The sequence below is a fragment of the Petromyzon marinus genome (assembly GCF_048934315.1).
Source record: "Petromyzon marinus isolate PM22_M1 ecotype Great Lakes invasive population chromosome 85 unlocalized genomic scaffold, UKy_Petmar_22M1.pri1.0 chr85_unloc.3, whole genome shotgun sequence".
NCBI lineage: Eukaryota > Metazoa > Chordata > Hyperoartia > Petromyzontiformes > Petromyzontidae > Petromyzon > Petromyzon marinus.
In genome coordinates this window covers 311,464-328,950 of record NW_027422648.1, presented here as the reverse complement: position 1 = coordinate 328,950, position 17,487 = coordinate 311,464, and the positions used below count along the sequence as shown (strand labels likewise).

Here is a 17,487-nt window from a genome sequence, read left to right as displayed (position 1 = left end):
GTAGTAGTATCTAGGAGTAGTACTAGTATCTATGTGAGTAGTAGTACTAGTATCTAGCTGGTGAGTAGTAGTATCTAGGAGTAGTACTAGTATCTATGTGAGTAGTAGTACTAGTATCTAGGAGTAGTACTAGTATCTAGTGAGTAGTAGTACTAGTATCTAGTGAGTAGTAGTACTAGTATCTATGTGGGTAGTAGTACTAGTATCTATGTGAGTAGTAGTACTAGTATCTAGCTAGTGAGTAGTAGTACTAGTATCTATGTGAGTAGTAGTACTAGTGTCTATGTGAGTAGTAGTACTAGTATCTATGTGAGTAGTAGTACTAGTATCTATGTGAGTAGTAGTACTAGTATCTATGTGAGTAGTAGTACTAGTATCTAGGAGTAGTACTAGTATCTAGTGAGTAGTAGTACTAGTATCTATGTGAGTAGTAGTACTAGTATCTATGTGAGTAGTAGTACTAGTATCTATGTGAGTAGTAGTACTAGTATCTATGTGAGTAGTAGTACTAGTATCTAGTGAGTAGTAGTACTAGTATCTAGTGAGTAGTAGTAGTATCTATGTGAGTAGTAGTACTAGTGTCTATGTGAGTAGTAGTACTAGTATCTATGTGAGTAGTAGTACTAGTATCTAGCTGGTGAGTACTAGTATCTAGGAGTAGTACTAGTATCTAGTGAGTAGTAGTACTAGTATCTAGGAGTAGTACTAGTATCTATGTGAGTAGTAGTACTAGTATCTAGCTAGTGAGTACTAGTATCTATGTGAGTAGTAGTACTAGTATCTAGCTAGTGAGTACTAGTATCTATGTGAGAAGTAGTACTAGTATCTAGCTAGTGAGTAGTAGTACTAGTATCTATGTGAGAAGTAGTACTAGTATCTAGGAGTAGTACTAGTATCTATGTGAGTAGTAGTACTAGTATCTAGCTAGTGAGTACTAGTATCTATGTGAGTAGTAGTACTAGTATCTAGCTAGTGAGTACTAGTATCTATGTGAGTAGTAGTACTAGTATCTAGGAGTAGTACTAGTATCTATGTGAGAAGTAGTACTAGTATCTATGTGAGTAGTAGTACTAGTATCTATGTGAGTAGTAGTACTAGTATCTATGTGAGTAGTAGTACTAGTATCTATGTGAGTAGTAGTACTAGTATCTATGTGAGTAGTAGTACTAGTATCTATGTGAGTAGTAGTACTAGTATCTATGTGAGTAGTAGTAGTATCTACGTGAGTAGTAGTGCTAGTATCTATGTGAGTAGTAGTACTAGTATCTATGTGAGTAGTAGTACTAGTATCTATGTGAGTAGTAGTACTAGTATCTATGTGAGTAGTAGTACTAGTATCTATGTGAGTAGTAGTACTAGTATCTAGTGAGTAGTAGTACTAGTATCTATGTGAGTAGTGGTACTAGTATCTATGTGAGTAGAAGTACTAGTATCTATGTGAGAAGTAGTACTAGTATCTATGTGAGTAGTAGTACTAGTATCTATGTGAGTAGTAGTACTAGTATCTATGTGAGTAGTAGTACTAGTATCTATGTGAGTAGTAGTACTAGTATCTAGCTAGTGAGTAGTAGTACTAGTATCTATGTGAGTAGTAGTACTAGTATCTATGTGAGAAGTAGTACTAGTATCTATGTGAGTAGTAGTACTAGTATCTAGCTAGTGAGTAGTAGTACTAGTATCTATGTGAGTAGTAGTACTAGTATCTATGTGAGTAGTAGTAGTATCTACGTGAGTAGTAGTGCTAGTATCTATGTGAGTAGTAGTACTAGTATCTATGTGAGTAGTAGTACTAGTATCTATGTGAGTAGTAGTACTAGTATCTATGTGAGTAGTAGTACTAGTATCTATGTGAGTAGTAGTACTAGTATCTAGTGAGTAGTAGTACTAGTATCTATGTGAGTAGTAGTACTAGTATCTATGTGAGTAGAAGTACTAGTATCTATGTGAGAAGTAGTACTAGTATCTATGTGAGTAGTAGTACTAGTATCTATGTGAGTAGTAGTACTAGTATCTATGTGAGTAGTAGTACTAGTATCTATGTGAGTAGTAGTACTAGTATCTAGCTAGTGAGTAGTAGTACTAGTATCTATGTGAGTAGTAGTACTAGTATCTATGTGAGTAGTAGTACTAGTATCTAGTGAGTAGTAGTACTAGTATCTATGTGAGTAGTAGTACTAGTATCTATGTGAGTAGTAGTACTAGTATCTATGTGAGTAGTAGTACTAGTATCTATGTGAGTAGTAGTACTAGTATCTAGTGAGTAGTAGTACTAGTATCTAGTGAGTAGTAGTAGTATCTATGTGAGTAGTAGTACTAGTGTCTATGTGAGTAGTAGTACTAGTATCTATGTGAGTAGTAGTACTAGTATCTAGCTGGTGAGTACTAGTATCTAGGAGTAGTACTAGTATCTAGTGAGTAGTAGTACTAGTATCTAGGAGTAGTACTAGTATCTATGTGAGTAGTAGTACTAGTATCTAGCTAGTGAGTACTAGTATCTATGTGAGTAGTAGTACTAGTATCTAGCTAGTGAGTACTAGTATCTATGTGAGAAGTAGTACTAGTATCTAGCTAGTGAGTAGTAGTACTAGTATCTATGTGAGAAGTAGTACTAGTATCTAGGAGTAGTACTAGTATCTATGTGAGTAGTAGTACTAGTATCTAGCTAGTGAGTACTAGTATCTATGTGAGTAGTAGTACTAGTATCTAGCTAGTGAGTACTAGTATCTATGTGAGTAGTAGTACTAGTATCTAGGAGTAGTACTAGTATCTATGTGAGAAGTAGTACTAGTATCTAGTGAGTAGTAGTACTAGTATCTAGCTGGTGAGTACTAGTATCTAGGAGTAGTACTAGTATCTATGTGAGAAGTAGTACTAGTATCTATGTGAGTAGTAGTACTAGTATCTATGTGAGTAGTAGTACTAGTATCTATGTGAGTAGTAGTACTAATATCTATGTGAGTAGTAGTACTAGTATCTATGTGAGTAGTAGTACTAGTATCTATGTGAGTAGTAGTACTAGTATCTATGTGAGTAGTAGTATCTACGTGAGTAGTAGTGCTAGTATCTATGTGAGTAGTAGTACTAGTATCTATGTGAGTAGTAGTACTAGTATCTATGTGAGTAGTAGTACTAGTATCTATGTGAGTAGTAGTACTAGTATCTATGTGAGTAGTAGTACTAGTATCTAGTGAGTAGTAGTACTAGTATCTATGTGAGTAGTAGTACTAGTATCTATGTGAGTAGTAGTACTAGTATCTATGTGAGAAGTAGTACTAGTATCTATGTGAGTAGTAGTACTAGTATCTATGTGAGTAGTAGTACTAGTATCTATGTGAGTAGTAGTACTAGTATCTATGTGAGTAGTAGTACTAGTATCTAGCTAGTGAGTAGTAGTACTAGTATCTATGTGAGTAGTAGTACTAGTATCTATGTGAGTAGTAGTACTAGTATCTATGTGAGTAGTAGTACTAGTATCTATGTGAGTAGTAGTACTAGTATCTATGTGAGTAGTAGTACTAGTATCTAGTGAGTAGTAGTACTAGTATCTAGCTAGTGAGTAGTAGTACTAGTATCTATGTGAGTAGTAGTACTTGTATCTAGTGAGTAGTACTAGTATCTATGTGAGTAGTAGTACTAGTATCTATGGTAGTAGTACTAGTATCTAGCTAGTGAGTAGTAGTACTAGTATCTATGTGAGTAGTTGTACTAGTATCTAGCTAGTGAGTAGTAGTACTAGTATCTATGTGAGTAGTAGTACTAGTATCTATGTGAGTCGTAGTACTAGTATCTAGCTAGTGAGTAGTAGTACTAGTATCTATGTGAGTAGTAGTACTAGTATCTATGTGAGTAATAGTACTAGTATCTATGTGAGTAGTAGTACTAGTATCTATGAGTAGTAGTACTAGTATCTATGTGAGTAGTAGTACTAGTATCTAGCTAGTGAGTAGTAGTACTAGTATCTATGTGAGTAGTAGTACTGGTATCTATGTGAGTAGTATTACTAGTATCTATGTGAGAAGTAGTACTAGTATCTAGCTAGTGAGTAGTAGTACTAGTATCTATGTGAGAAGTAGTACTAGTATCTAGGAGTAGTACTAGTATCTATGTGAGTAGTAGTACTAGTATCTAGCTAGTGAGTACTAGTATCTATGTGAGTAGTAGTACTAGTATCTAGCTAGTGAGTACTAGTATCTATGTGAGAAGTAGTACTAGTATCTAGGAGTAGTACTAGTATCTATGTGAGAAGTAGTACTAGTATCTAGTGAGTAGTAGTACTAGTATCTAGCTGGTGAGTACTAGTATCTAGGAGTAGTACTAGTATCTATGTGAGAAGTAGTACTAGTATCTATGTGAGTAGTAGTACTAGTATCTATGTGAGTAGTAGTAGTAGTATCTACGTGAGTAGTAGTACTAGTATCTATGTGAGTAGTAGTACTAGTATCTATGTGAGTAGTAGTACTAGTATCTATGTGAGAAGTAGTACTAGTATCTATGTGAGTAGTAGTACTAGTATCTATGTGAGTAGTAGTACTAGTATCTATGTGAGTAGTAGTACTAGTATCTATGTGAGTAGTAGTACTAGTATCTAGCTAGTGAGTAGTAGTACTAGTATCTATGTGAGTAGTAGTACTAGTATCTATGTGAGTAGTAGTACTAGTATCTATGTGAGTAGTAGTACTAGTATCTATGTGAGTAGTAGTACTAGTATCTAGTGAGTAGTAGTACTAGTATCTAGCTAGTGAGTAGTAGTACTAGTATCTATGTGAGTAGTAGTACTTGTATCTAGTGAGTAGTACTAGTATCTATGTGAGTAGTAGTACTAGTATCTATGGTAGTAGTACTAGTATCTAGCTAGTGAGTAGTAGTACTAGTATCTATGTGAGTAGTTGTACTAGTATCTAGCTAGTGAGTAGTAGTACTAGTATCTATGTGAGTAGTAGTACTAGTATCTAGCTGGTGAGTAGTAGTACTAGTATCTATGTGAGTAGTAGTACTAGTATCTATGTGAGTCGTAGTACTAGTATCTAGCTAGTGAGTAGTAGTACTAGTATCTATGTGAGTAGTAGTACTAGTATCTATGTGAGTAATAGTACTAGTATCTATGTGAGTAGTAGTACTAGTATCTATGAGTAGTAGTACTAGTATCTATGTGAGTAGTAGTACTAGTATCTAGCTAGTGAGTAGTAGTACTAGTATCTATGTGAGTAGTAGTACTGGTATCTATGTGAGTAGTAGTACTAGTATCTATGTGAGTAGTAGTACTAGTATCTAGTGAGTAGTAGTACTAGTATCTAGCTAGTGAGTAGTAGTACTAGTATCTATGTGAGTAGTAGTACTAGTATCTATGTGAGTAGTAGTACTAGTAGCTATGTGAGTAGTAGTACTAGTATCTAGCTAGTGAGTAGTAGTACTAGTATCTAGCTAGTGAGTAGTAGTACTAGTATCTATGTGAGTAGTAGTAGTATCTATGTGAGTAGTAGTACTAGTATCTATGTGAGTAGTAGTACTAGTATCTATGTGAGTAGTAGTACTAGTATCTAACTAGTGAGTAGTAGTACTAGTATCTATGTGAGTAGTAGTACTAGTATCTATGTGAGTAGTAGTACTAGTATCTATGTGAGTAGTAGTACTAGTATCTAGCTAGTGAGTAGTAGTACTAGTATCTATGTGAGTAGTACTAGTATCTGGTGAGTAGTAGTACTAGTATCTAGCTAGTGAGTAGTTGTACTAGTATCTATGTGAGTAGTAGTAGTAGTATATATGCGAGTAGTAGTACTAGTATCTAGGAGTAGTACTAGTATCTATGCGAGTAGTAGTACTAGTATCTAGCTAGTGAGTACTAGTATCTATGTGAGTAGTAGTACTAGTATCTAGCTAGTGAGTACTAGTATCTATGTGAGAAGTAGTACTAGTATCTAGCTAGTGAGTAGTAGTACTAGTATCTATGTGAGAAGTAGTACTAGTATCTAGGAGTAGTACTAGTATCTATGTGAGTAGTAGTACTAGTATCTAGCTAGTGAGTACTAGTATCTATGTGAGTAGTAGTACTAGTATCTAGCTAGTGAGTACTAGTATCTATGTGAGAAGTAGTACTAGTATCTAGGAGTAGTACTAGTATCTATGTGAGAAGTAGTACTAGTATCTAGTGAGTAGTAGTACTAGTATCTAGCTGGTGAGTACTAGTATCTAGGAGTAGTACTAGTATCTATGTGAGAAGTAGTACTAGTATCTATGTGAGTAGTAGTACTAGTATCTATGTGAGTAGTAGTACTAGTATCTATGTGAGTAGTAGTACTAGTATCTATGTGAGTAGTAGTACTAGTATCTATGTGAGTAGTAGTACTAGTATCTATGTGAGTAGTAGTACTAGTATCTATGTGAGTAGTAGTACTAGTATCTATGTGAGTAGTAGTAGTAGTATCTACGTGAGTAGTAGTAGTATCTACGTGAGTAGTAGTACTAGTATCTATGTGAGTAGTAGTACTAGTATCTATGTGAGAAGTAGTACTAGTATCTATGTGAGTAGTAGTACTAGTATCTATGTGAGTAGTAGTACTAGTATCTATGTGAGTAGTAGTACTAGTATCTATGTGAGTAGTAGTACTAGTATCTAGCTAGTGAGTAGTAGTACTAGTATCTATGTGAGTAGTAGTACTAGTATCTATGTGAGTAGTAGTACTAGTATCTATGTGAGTAGTAGTACTAGTATCTATGTGAGTAGTAGTACTAGTATCTATGTGAGTAGTAGTACTAGTATCTAGCTAGTGAGTAGTAGTACTAGTATCTATGTGAGTAGTAGTACTAGTATCTAGTGAGTAGTACTAGTATCTATGTGAGTAGTAGTACTAGTATCTATGGTAGTAGTGCTAGTATCTAGCTAGTGAGTAGTAGTACTAGTATCTATGTGAGTAGTTGTACTAGTATCTAGCTAGTGAGTAGTAGTACTAGTATCTATGTGAGTAGTAGTACTAGTATCTATGAGTAGTAGTACTAGTATCTATGTGAGTAGTAGTACTAGTATCTATGTGAGTAGTAGTAGTACTAGTATCTAGCTAGTGAGTAGTAGTACTAGTATCTAGCTAGTGAGTAGTAGTACTAGTATCTATGTGAGTAGTAGTACTAGTATCTATGTGAGTAGTAGTACTAGTATCTAGCTAGTGAGTAGTAGTACTAGTATCTATGTGAGTAGTAGTACTAGTATCTATGTGAGTAATAGTACTAGTATCTATGTGAGTAGTAGTACTAGTATCTATGAGTAGTAGTACTAGTATCTATGTGAGTAGTAGTACTAGTATCTAGCTAGTGAGTAGTAGTACTAGTATCTATGTGAGTAGTAGTAGTAGTATCTATGTGAGTAGTAGTACTAGTATCTATGTGAGTAGTAGTACTAGTATCTATGTGAGTAGTAGTACTAGTATCTAGCTAGTGAGTAGTAGTACTAGTATCTAGCTAGTGAGTAGTAGTACTAGTATCTATGTGAGTAGTAGTAGTATCTATGTGAGTAGTAGTACTAGTATCTATGTGAGTAGTAGTACTAGTATCTATGTGAGTAGTAGTACTAGTATCTAGCTAGTGAGTAGTAGTACTAGTATCTATGTGAGTAGTAGTACTAGTATCTATGTGAGTAGTAGTACTAGTATCTAGCTAGTGAGTAGTAGTACTAGTATCTATGTGAGTAGTAGTACTAGTATCAAGTGAGTAGTAGTACTAGTATCTAGCTAGTGAGTAGTTGTACTAGTATCTATGTGAGTAGTAGTAGTATATATGTGAGTAGTAGTACTAGTATCTATGTGAGTAGTAGTACTAGTATCTATGTGAGTAGTAGTACTAGTATCTATGTGAGTAGTAGTACTAGTATCTATGCGAGTAGTAGTACTAGTATCTATGTGAGTAGTAGTACTAGTATCTAGCTAGTGAGTAGTAGTACTGGTATCTAGCTGGTGAGTAGTACTAGTATCTATGTGAGTAGTAGTACTAGTATCTAGTGAGTAGTAGTACTAGTATCTATGTGAGTAGTAGTACTAGTATCTATGTGAGTAGTAGTACTAGTATCTATGTGAGTAGTAGTACTAGTATCTAGCTAGTGAGTAGTAGTACTAGTATCTATGTGAGTAGTAGTACTAGTATCTATGTGAGTAGTAGTACTAGTATCTATGTGAGTAGTAGTACTAGTATCTATGTGAGTAGTAGTACTAGTATCTATGTGAGTAGTAGTACTAGTGTCTATGTGAGTAGTAGTACTAGTATCTATGTGAGTAGTAGTACTAGTATCTAGTGAGTAGTAGTACTATCTAGCTAGTGAGTAGTAGTACTAGTATCTATGTGAGTAGTAGTACTAGTATCTAGTGAGTAGTACTAGTATCTATGTGAGTAGTAGTACTAGTATCTATGGTAGTAGTACTAGTATCTAGCTAGTGAGTAGTAGTACTAGTATCTATGTGAGTAGTAGTACTAGTATCTAGCTAGTGAGTAGTAGTACTAGTATCTATGTTAGTAGTAGTACTAGTATCTAGTGAGTAGTAGTACTAGTATCTATGAGTAGTAGTACTAGTATCTATGTGAGTAGTAGTACTAGTATCTATGTGAGTAGTAGTAGTACTAGTATCTAGCTAGTGAGTAGTAGTACTAGTATCTAGCTGGTGAGTAGTAGTACTAGTATCTATGTGAGTAGTAGTACTAGTATCTATGTGAGTAGTAGTACTAGTATCTAGCTAGTGAGTAGTAGTACTAGTATCTATGTGAGTAGTAATACTAGTATCTAGTGAGTAGTAGTACTAGTATCTAGCTGGTGAGTAGTAGTACTAGTATCTATGTGAGTAGTAGTACTAGTATCTATGTGAGTAGTAGTACTAGTATCTATGAGTAGTAGTACTAGTATCTATGTGAGTAGTAGTACTAGTATCTATGTGAGTAGTAGTACTAGTATCTAACTAGTGAGTAGTAGTACTAGAATCTAGCTAGTGAGTAGTAGTACTAGTATCTATGTGAGTAGTAGTACTGGTATCTATGTGAGTAGTAGTACTAGTATCTATGTGAGTAGTAGTACTAGTATCTATGTGAGTAGTAGTACTAGTATCTATGTGAGTAGTAGTACTAGTATCTATGTGAGTAGTAGTACTAGTATCTAACTAGTGAGTAGTAGTACTAGAATCTAGCTAGTGAGTAGTAGTACTAGTATCTATGTGAGTAGTAGTACTGGTATCTATGTGAGTAGTAGTACTAGTATCTATGTGAGTAGTAGTACTAGTATCTATGTGAGTAGTAGTACTAGTATCTAGCTAGTGAGAAGTAGTACTAGTATCTATGTGAGTAGTAGTACTAGTATCTATGTGAGTAGTTGTACTAGTATCTAGCTAGTGAGTAGTAGTACTAGTATCTATGTGAGTAGTAGTACTAGTATCTATGAGTAGTAGTACTAGTATCTATGTGAGTAGTAGTACTAGTATCTATGTGAGTAGTAGTAGTACTAGTATCTAGCTAGTGAGTAGTAGTACTAGTATCTAGCTAGTGAGTAGTAGTACTAGTATCTATGTGAGTAGTAGTACTAGTATCTATGTGAGTAGTAGTACTAGTATCTAGCTAGTGAGTAGTAGTACTAGTATCTATGTGAGTAGTAGTACTAGTATCTATGTGAGTAATAGTACTAGTATCTATGTGAGTAGTAGTACTAGTATCTATGAGTAGTAGTACTAGTATCTATGTGAGTAGTAGTACTAGTATCTAGCTAGTGAGTAGTAGTACTAGTATCTATGTGAGTAGTAGTAGTAGTATCTATGTGAGTAGTAGTACTAGTATCTATGTGAGTAGTAGTACTAGTATCTATGTGAGTAGTAGTACTAGTATCTAGCTAGTGAGTAGTAGTACTAGTATCTAGCTAGTGAGTAGTAGTACTAGTATCTATGTGAGTAGTAGTAGTATCTATGTGAGTAGTAGTACTAGTATCTATGTGAGTAGTAGTACTAGTATCTATGTGAGTAGTAGTACTAGTATCTAGCTAGTGAGTAGTAGTACTAGTATCTATGTGAGTAGTAGTACTAGTATCTATGTGAGTAGTAGTACTAGTATCTAGCTAGTGAGTAGTAGTACTAGTATCTATGTGAGTAGTAGTACTAGTATCAAGTGAGTAGTAGTACTAGTATCTAGCTAGTGAGTAGTTGTACTAGTATCTATGTGAGTAGTAGTAGTATATATGTGAGTAGTAGTACTAGTATCTATGTGAGTAGTAGTACTAGTATCTATGTGAGTAGTAGTACTAGTATCTATGTGAGTAGTAGTACTAGTATCTATGCGAGTAGTAGTACTAGTATCTATGTGAGTAGTAGTACTAGTATCTAGCTAGTGAGTAGTAGTACTGGTATCTAGCTGGTGAGTAGTACTAGTATCTATGTGAGTAGTAGTACTAGTATCTAGTGAGTAGTAGTACTAGTATCTATGTGAGTAGTAGTACTAGTATCTATGTGAGTAGTAGTACTAGTATCTATGTGAGTAGTAGTACTAGTATCTAGCTAGTGAGTAGTAGTACTAGTATCTATGTGAGTAGTAGTACTAGTATCTATGTGAGTAGTAGTACTAGTATCTATGTGAGTAGTAGTACTAGTATCTATGTGAGTAGTAGTACTAGTATCTATGTGAGTAGTAGTACTAGTGTCTATGTGAGTAGTAGTACTAGTATCTATGTGAGTAGTAGTACTAGTATCTAGTGAGTAGTAGTACTATCTAGCTAGTGAGTAGTAGTACTAGTATCTATGTGAGTAGTAGTACTAGTATCTAGTGAGTAGTACTAGTATCTATGTGAGTAGTAGTACTAGTATCTATGGTAATAGTACTAGTATCTAGCTAGTGAGTAGTAGTACTAGTATCTATGTGAGTAGTAGTACTAGTATCTAGCTAGTGAGTAGTAGTACTAGTATCTATGTGAGTAGTAGTACTAGTATCTAGTGAGTAGTAGTACTAGTATCTATGAGTAGTAGTACTAGTATCTATGTGAGTAGTAGTACTAGTATCTATGTGAGTAGTAGTAGTACTAGTATCTAGCTAGTGAGTAGTAGTACTAGTATCTAGCTGGTGAGTAGTAGTACTAGTATCTATGTGAGTAGTAGTACTAGTATCTATGTGAGTAGTAGTACTAGTATCTAGCTAGTGAGTAGTAGTACTAGTATCTATGTGAGTAGTAGTACTAGTATCTAGTGAGTAGTAGTACTAGTATCTAGCTGGTGAGTAGTAGTACTAGTATCTATGTGAGTAGTAGTACTAGTATCTATGTGAGTAGTAGTACTAGTATCTATGAGTAGTAGTACTAGTATCTATGTGAGTAGTAGTACTAGTATCTATGTGAGTAGTAGTACTAGTATCTAACTAGTGAGTAGTAGTACTAGTATCTAGCTAGTGAGTAGTAGTACTAGTATCTATGTGAGTAGTAGTACTGGTATCTATGTGAGTAGTAGTACTAGTATCTATGTGAGTAGTAGTACTAGTATCTATGTGAGTAGTAGTACTAGTATCTAGCTAGTGAGAAGTAGTACTAGTATCTATGTGAGTAGTAGTACTACTATCTATGTGAGTAGTAGTACTAGTATCTATGGTAGTAGTACTAGTATCTAGTGAGTAGTAGTAGTACTAGTATCTATGTGAGTAGTAGTACTAGTATCTATGTGAGTAGTGGTACTAGTATCTATGGTAGTAGTACTAGTATCTAGCTATCTGTGTGGTAGTTGTGTATCTGTGTGAGTCTCTGTGTGAGTCTCTGTGTGAGTCTCTGTGTGAGTCTCTGTGTCTCTCTGTGTGAGTCTCTGTGTGAGTCTCTGTTTGAGTCTCTGTTTGAGTCTCTGTGTGAGTCTCTGTGGCTCTCTGTGTGAGTCTCTGTGTGTGTCTCTGTGTGTGTCTTTGTGTGAGTCTCTGTGTCTCTCTGTGTGTGTCTCTGTGTGTATCTCCGTGTACGTCTCTCTGTGTGCGTCTCTCTGTCTGTGTGAGTCTCTCTGTGTGTCTCTGTGTCTCTCTGAGTCTCTGTGTGTCTCTGTGTGTGTCTCTGTGTGTGTGTCTCTCTGAGTCTCTGTGTGCGTCTCTGTGTGCGTCTCTGTGTGAGTCTCTGTGTGTGTCTCTGTGTTTCTCTGTGTCTCTCTGTGTGAGTCTCTGTGTGAGTCTCTGTTTGAGTCTCTGTGTGAGTCTCTGTGGCTCTCTGTGTGAGTCTCTGTGTGTCTCTGTGTGTGTCTCTGTGTGAGTCTCTGTGTCTCTCTGTGTGTATCTCCGTGTACGTCTCTCCGTGTGCGTCTCTCTGTGTGCGTCTCTCTGTCTGTGTGAGTCTCTCTGTGTGTCTCTGTGTCTCTCTGAGTCTCTGTGTGTCTCTGTGTGTGTCTCTGTGTGTGTGTCTCTCTGAGTCTCTGTGTGCGTCTCTGTGTGCGTCTCTGTGTGAGTCTCTGTGTGTGTCTCTGTGTTTCTCTCTGTGAGTCTCTCTGTGAGTCTCTGTGTGAGTCTGTGTGTCTCTGTGTGTGTCTCTCTGTGTGTCTCTGTGTGCCTCTCTGTGTGAGTCTCTCTGTGTGTCTCTCTGTGAGTCTCTGTGTGTGTCTCTGTGTGTGTCTCTGTGTCTCTGTGTGAGTATCTGTGTGTGTCTCTGTGTGTATCTGTGTGTGTCTCTGTGTGTAGAAGAAGTTGTAGTATCACCTCGCTGTGCGTGCTACTTGAGGCTAGTAGTAGTAGTATCTATCTAGCTAGTAGTACTATGTTTAAGTAGTAATAATAGTAGTAGTAGTTGTAGTATCACCTCGCTGTGCGTGCTACTTGAGGCTAGTAGTAGTAGTATCTATCTAGCTAGTGGTATGTGTGAGTAGCAATAGTATGTAAGTAGTAGTAGTATCTAGCTAGTAGTAGTATCTAGCTAGCTAGTAGTACTATGTATAAGTAGTAATAATAGTATGTAAGTAGTTGTAGTATCACCTCACTGTGCGTGCTGCTGTATAAGTAGTAATAGTACTATGTATAAGTAGTAATAGTAGTATATAAGTCATAATAGTAGTATGTAGTACTATCTAGCTAGTAGTACTATGTAATAGTAGTATAATAGTAAGTAAGTAGTAGTATTATTACCTCACTGTGCGTGGTACTTGAGGCTAGTAGTAGTAGTACTATCTATCTAGTAGTACTATGTATAAGTAATAGTACTATGTATAAGTAGTAATAGTAATAATAGTATAAGTAATCATTAGTAATAAATAGTTTTATTATTACCTCACTGTGTGTGCTACTTGAGGCTAGTAATAGTAGTACTATGTAGCTAGTAGTACTATCTAGCTAGTACTATCTATCTAGCTAGTACTATGTATAAGTAATAATAGTGTATAAGTAGTAGTATATAAGTAATAATTAGTAATAAATAGTTTTATTATTACCTCACTGTGCGTGGTACTTGAGGCTAGTAGTAGTAGTACTATCTAGCTAGCTGGCTACTAGCTAGTACTATCTATCTAGCTAGTACTATGTATAAGTAATAGTACTATGTATAGGTAGTATAAGTAGTAATAATCGTGTATAAGTAGTATATAATTAGTAATAATTAGTTTTATTATTACCTCACTGTGTGTGGTACTATCTAGCTAGTAGTACTATCTAGCTAGCTAGTAGTACTATGTATAAGTAATAGTACTATGTATAAGTAGTAATCATAGTGTATAAGTATATAAGTAATAGTATATAAGTGATAATAATTATTATTACCTCGCTGTGCGTGCTTCTTGAGGCTAGTAGTACTATGTATCTAGCTAGTACTATGTATAAGTAATAGTACTATGTATAAGTAGTAATAATACTGTATAAGTAATAGTATATAAGTAATAATTAGTAAAGTTTAATTATTATTACCTCGCTGTGCGTGCTTCTTGAGGCTAGTAGTACTATGTATCTAGCTAGTACTATGTATAAGTAATAGTACTATGTATAAGTAGTAATAATACTGTATAAGTAATAGTATATAAGTAATAATTAGTAAAAGTTTAATTATTATTACCTCGCTGTGCGTGCTTCTTGAGGCTAATAGTACTGTCTATCTATCTAGTACTATGTATAAGTAATAGTACTATGTATAAGTAATCATAGTGTATAAGTAGTAATAGTGTATAATTAGTAATAATTAGTAAAGTTTTATTATTATTACCTCGCTCTGCGTGCTTGAGGCTAGTAATAGTAGTATCTATCTATCTAGCTAGTACTATCTATCTAGCTAGTACTATCTATCTAGCTAGTACTATGTATAAGTAATAGTACTATGTATAAGTAATCATAGTGTATAAGTAGTAATAGTGTATAATTAGTAATAATTAGTAAAGTTTTATTATTATTACCTCGCTCTGCGTGCTTGAGGCTAGTAATAGTAGTATCTATCTAGCTAGTAGTAGTATCTATCTAGCTAGTACTATCTATCTAGCTAGTACTATGTATAAGTAATAGTACTATGTATAAGTAATCATAGTGTATAAGTAGTAATAGTATATAAGTAATAATTAGTAAAGTTTTATTATTATTACCTCGCTCTGCGTGCTTGAGGCTAGTAATAGTAGTATCTATCTAGCTAGCTAGTAGTATCTATCTAGCTAGTACTATCTATCTAGCTAGTACTATGTATAAGTAATAGTACTATGTATAAGTAATCATAGTGTATAAGTAGTAATAGTATATAAGTAATAATTAGTAAAGTTTTATTATTATTACCTCGCTCTGCGTGCTTGAGGCTAGTAATAGTAGTATCTATCTAGCTAGTAGTAGTATCTATCTAGCTAGTACTATCTATCTAGCTAGTACTATGTATAAGTAATAGTACTATGTATAAGTAATCATAGTGTATAAGTAGTAATAGTATATAAGTAATAATTAGTAAAGTTTTATTATTATTACCTCGCTCTGCGTGCTTGAGGCTAGTAATAGTAGTATCTATCTAGCTAGTAGTACTATCTATCTAGCTAGTACTATCTATCTAGCTAGTACTATGTATAAGTAATAGTACTATGTATAAGTAATCATAGTGTATAAGTAGTAATAGTATATAAGTAATAATTAGTAAAGTTTTATTATTATTACCTCGCTCTGCGTGCTTGAGGCTAGTAATAGTAGTATCTATCTATCTAGCTAGTAGTAGTATCTATCTAGCTAGTACTATCTATCTAGCTAGTACTATGTATAAGTAATAGTACTATGTATAAGTAATCATAGTGTATAAGTAGTAATAGTGTATAATTAGTAATAATTAGTAAAGTTTTATTATTATTACCTCGCTCTGCGTGCTTGAGGCTAGTAATAGTAGTATCTATCTAGCTAGCTAGTAGTATCTATCTAGCTAGTACTATCTATCTAGCTAGTACTATGTATAAGTAATAGTACTATGTATAAGTAATCATAGTGTATAAGTAGTAATAGTATATAAGTAATAATTAGTAAAGTTTTATTATTATTACCTCGCTCTGCGTGCTTGAGGCTAGTAATAGTAGTATCTATCTATCTAGCTAGTAGTATCTATCTAGCTAGTACTATCTATCTAGCTAGTACTATGTATAAGTAATAGTACTATGTATAAGTAATCATAGTGTATAAGTAGTAATAGTGTATAATTAGTAATAATTAGTAAAGTTTTATTATTATTATTACCTCGCTCTGCGTGCTTCTTGATGAGTCGCCGTCGCCGCCGCTCCTCTGAGGAGAATTCCGCTTCGCGATTTCTAACGGCGCCGCGTGGAGCGCGCCAAGGCCGTCCTGACGTCACTTCCTGTGCGGGAGAGGGGTGGGGGGTCGCCACTTCCTGTGGGTTGAGGGGGTGTGGGGGAGGGGGGCGTTGTTTTGACGTCACTTCCTGTGGGGGAGAGAGGTGGGGGTCGCCACTTCCTGTGGGTGAAAGGTAGGGAAGGGGGGCGTGGTCGGGACGTCACTTCTTGTGCGGGAGAGGGGTGGGGGTCGCCACTTCCTGTGGGTTGAGGGGGTGTGGGGGAGGGGGGCGTTGTTTTGACGTCACTTCCTGTGGGGGAGAGGGGTGGGGGGTCGCCACTTCCTGTGGGTGAGGGGGTGTGGGGGAGGGGGGCGTTGTTTTGACGTCACTTCCTGTGGGGGAGGGGTTGGGGCAGTCACTTCGTGTGGGTGAAAGGTGGGGAAGGGAGGCGTTGTCGGGACGTCACTTCCTGTGGGGGAGATGGGTGGGGGCCGCCACTTCCTGTGGGTGAGGGGGTGTGGGGAAGGGGAGCGTGGTCGGGACGTCACTTCCTGTGGGGGAGGGGTTGGGACAGTCACTACGTGTGGGTGAAAGGTGGGGAAGGGGGGCGTTGTCGGGACGTCACTTCCTGTGAGGGAGGGGTTGGGGCCGCCGCTTTTTGCAGGTGAGGGGTGGGGGAAGGGGGCGTTGTCGTGACGTCACTTCCTGTGGGGGAGGGGTTGGGGGCCGCCGCTTACTTGTGGGTGAGAGGTGAGTGGGCGAGGGGTGAAGGGGTAGGGTGTAACGTCACTTCCTGTGGGTGAGGGGTGAGGGGTGGGGAAGGAGGCGTGGTGATAACGTCACTTCCTGTGGGTGAGGGGTGAGTGGGGGAGGGGTGAGGGGGTGGGGTATGTGAACGTCACTTCCTGCGGAGGAGGGGGGAAGGGGGTGAGGGGGTGTCAACGTCACTTCCTGCGGGTGAGGGGGCATGATGGGGCTTGCAAGACGGTGGGAGGGACTTGGGGGGAGTGGGGGTTCGGGGGAGGGGCTTGGGCGGAGAAGGAGGAGGGGCTTGCTTGAATGAGGCGGGGCTTAGCGCTAGGGGGAGGTGGCTTAGCTATAGGGGGAGGGGCTTCTGGGGGGGTTGAAGGTGGAGGATGTTGTCGTCACTTCCTGTGCATTTGCCCTCTCTTGAAGACGGCTGCAAAGGAGTCGAGTTTTAACTTTTTAAACTTTTATTAACCGCAGGAATTCTTAGTCCACGGTTCTTTCGGTGAAGTCACGGGGAGGTAGAAACAATTAAAATAATAATTATAAAAAATTACGACGGCTTGTGTAGCGATCGAAACGTCGTGGAAATTTTGTTTTAAATGTAACAAATTTTTTAATATTTTTTAACAATTTAAATATTTTAACAATTTAATTTAAATGACAGAAGCAAAGAAGTTAAATGTTACTCTTCTCGGCTCTTTCGGTGAAGTGACGGGGGTAGAAAAAAATAAAATAAAAGCAACAATAAAAATATGACAAACATTATTTATTTAATTTATTTCCTACGTGGAATACAGCGTAGTGCCTTGACACTGTACAGTACCAGGCTAGGTGACACACTAACACTACAGTACTAGTGGGTGGGTGGGTGAGTGAGTTTGTGGGTGGGTGAGTGGGTGGGTGGGTGAGTGGGTGGGTGGGTGAGTGAGTGGGTGAGTGGGTGGGTGAGTGAGTGGATGAGTGAGTGAGTGGGTGAGTGAGTGAGTGGATGAGTGAGTGAGTGGGTGAGTGAGTGGGTGGGTGAGTGAGTGAGTGGGTGAGTGAGTGAGTGAGTG

At 36.9% G+C, this 17,487-nt stretch overlaps 1 protein-coding gene across 6 annotated transcripts in view; it reads right to left on the bottom strand.

Moving 5' to 3' along the window:
• LOC116936942 (CTP synthase 1-like) overlaps nucleotides 1-15,777 on the bottom strand; it is an 82,863-nt gene extending 67,086 nt beyond the window's left edge. For 3 of the 6 annotated variants that reach the window (XM_076059282.1, XM_076059284.1, XM_076059283.1), the window contains exon 1: nucleotides 15,628-15,774. The gene's annotated coding sequence lies outside the window, so the exon portion shown is untranslated. Of the gene's footprint in view, nucleotides 1-14,143; nucleotides 14,161-15,627 lie in introns of those variants that run through there. The other 3 variants (XM_076059286.1, XM_076059285.1, XM_076059281.1) reach the window with 2 other exon arrangements.
• Between the last annotated feature and the right edge of the window lie 1,710 nt (nucleotides 15,778-17,487).